Genomic DNA, 2,534 nt, shown 5'->3' with positions numbered 1-2,534 from the left:
ACGGGGGATAGTGGGCAGCAGCGGCACGCTGGAGTGGGCGGCGGCGTGAGATGGAAGCGGGAGCGCGGCGGATTGGGATGTCGGATGGCCGCACGGCGCCGTGAAGCCACGACGCACGAGCGCGGAATGGGGGGAGATGAGCTTCCATGGGGATTAGGGTTTTTCTTATGCGAGCAGAGCGAGTGGAGCGAGGCGTTCGGCCTTCCGGACGTCTTGATTGTAGCATTATCGATACTGTATTGGTACTTTCAGGTACTTCTATTTTTTCTATTTTCAGGCTAATTATATGAGGAAAAATATAAATTTAATTTTGTGTATTGGGGGTAAACTGGTAAGAGCATCTCAAACAATATCTAAAAAATGCTCCCAAAAACAAGTTTTCCAGCCTTTACAAAATATTTTGGGAGACATAAAAAAGCTACAACTCCAACAGTTTCTAAAATCTCGCGCTTAAAAGATATAAGGTAATTTTACATCAGGAATGCTAAACTATTTCTAAATCTAAATCACACTGACCACTTTTATATTTTATTTCTCTCTTGTACATTTGCATAAAGAACCCTGTTCTACTTCTTTTTCTTCCCCATGTCCTTCCACCTCCGGATTGGCACGACTATACGCACTCTTAACTTTACGCGCATGGAGGTGATTTTTTCCAAGTGCCAAAAGATTGGGAGATGGGTTTGGGAGTTGTTGAAGATGAGTTTTTTTTCCAATTTTGCCAAAATTCCTGGATTGATAGATTGTTTTGAGTACTCTTGGAGATGCTCTAATTCTCGTTTAGCTCTCACTAGCTAGTGGGTTCACCCTCACGTTCTTTTTCGAGTTTCTTGCCGCCGCCAGCACCTACTTCCTCACGCAGGGTTAAATTGACAAGCAAATTCAATGTACAAAAAACTCAAACAGGGGTTATTCAAATCCAACAGAGATCGGAAAATGCAAGAACCTGATATCAAGCACACTTCCTTTTGGGGGCAAGCTCATCTATAGGAAGCTTGTGTTGCCACATCACGGGCACAAGTGCGTAAGCTCATCGTGCAGCAACGTTACCACGACGTTCACCCAGTGGCTCAGCTTCGCAACCACGAACGTGGTGAGCGTGAGTACACGGCAGCGCGTAGACTCAGACCATCGACGCGCACGTGGAAATCGGATTCGACGACAAGACACGGCCCCGGGGAGGCAGCGCCGCCGTGACGAGCAGGGTGCGGAACGAACAGGCCGGTGGCAGGGTCGCCTTTGCTGGCGCAGGGTTGATGTTAGGGGCAACGGGAAGCAGCTGCCATGACCAGAAGAGTGAGTGATGATGGTGGAAAATTCTAGTATAAACCCTCATAAAGATGATGAAATTACTGTTCTGGGTTTGAAACCACTGCAAGCATCATGTTGTTCGTCGGAGGTCGGTGTGGATTTCAAGTGGTTCGAGCACTCAACACACTCAAGGCCTCAGGGACATGGGCGATTTATTCTGATTTGGGCCTTTGAGCCCTACGTTGGGCTCTGAGCCCTACATCTAGCAGTACGGTGTTTTTCATGTTTGAAATGCTTAATTGAGGGTTCTTACAATGGAGGAATCGAGAGAAAGATTGGCAAGGGATTGCGCGGTGCTATCCTAGGGTTTTTGGTGAGATCGTTTGATCAACTCCCCTCTTTGCTTAGCTGATCGTCGGTCTTTCTGTTTTGGGGTTCGTCTCCTTCTACAGGAGCCCATGCCTCCCCTTATATACCGAGGAGCATGTGGTACAAAGCGGGTAGATCCTAACCGAGGGCTTCTTGCCATTGGCTTTGGTCTACTTCTGATGTCTCTGCTGCATGTCGGGTCCTTCTTTGTCATGTAGAAGGGGGTGACAACATCACAACTACTCCCTGACGTCTCTGTTGCATTCTAGCGCTTGGCCATCAGGTGCCACTACAAAGCCTTCCTTGGGCCTTCTCCAGGCTTCCTTGATATGCAAGGATCCTCCCCCCGCCGTGAGGGGCTGACGAGTGGGCACGTAGCCCCCGATTCCGCAGGCTCGGTGGAGTTCTTTGTACTGATGCTTCATGCCCTAGCCGTGACACTTCCGAGGGAGTGGCTGACAGTGCCTCGCGGCTGTGGAACGGGATGGCAGTGTAGTGCTTCTGTGCCTGTCTGGCTCTCAGCACCTAATAGATTCTAGAGCTGGCTTTTGGTCTTCGCTCGGGACTTTTGTTGGCCCTGAGCCAAGGTTGGGATGGCCTCCAGGGCTGACGCCCAGTCAGGACTCACCTTTGGTAAGGAATCCCTACGTTCTAACTGAGCCCTCGAGCCCTGAGCGATGGCGGCTCCCGCTTTCTCAGGCTTGCCCCCTGATATCGAAGTCTTCCACAAGTGAGGGCCATTTCCAGGCGGCCCAGCCATCCCTTTATTCTTACAGTGCGCGCGAGTGCACCCTATGGATTTAGCCCTCCAAATCCCCAGCTGATTCGGAGAATCAACCAAGGGGTTAGTCATACTATCACATCCTTTACCCTAGGACTTAATATACCCCCATTTCGGTACCGTCCCTACCTTT

Source organism: Miscanthus floridulus, chromosome 13 (assembly GCF_019320115.1).
Source record: "Miscanthus floridulus cultivar M001 chromosome 13, ASM1932011v1, whole genome shotgun sequence".
NCBI lineage: Eukaryota > Viridiplantae > Streptophyta > Magnoliopsida > Poales > Poaceae > Miscanthus > Miscanthus floridulus.
This window is presented reverse-complemented; position numbering follows the sequence as displayed.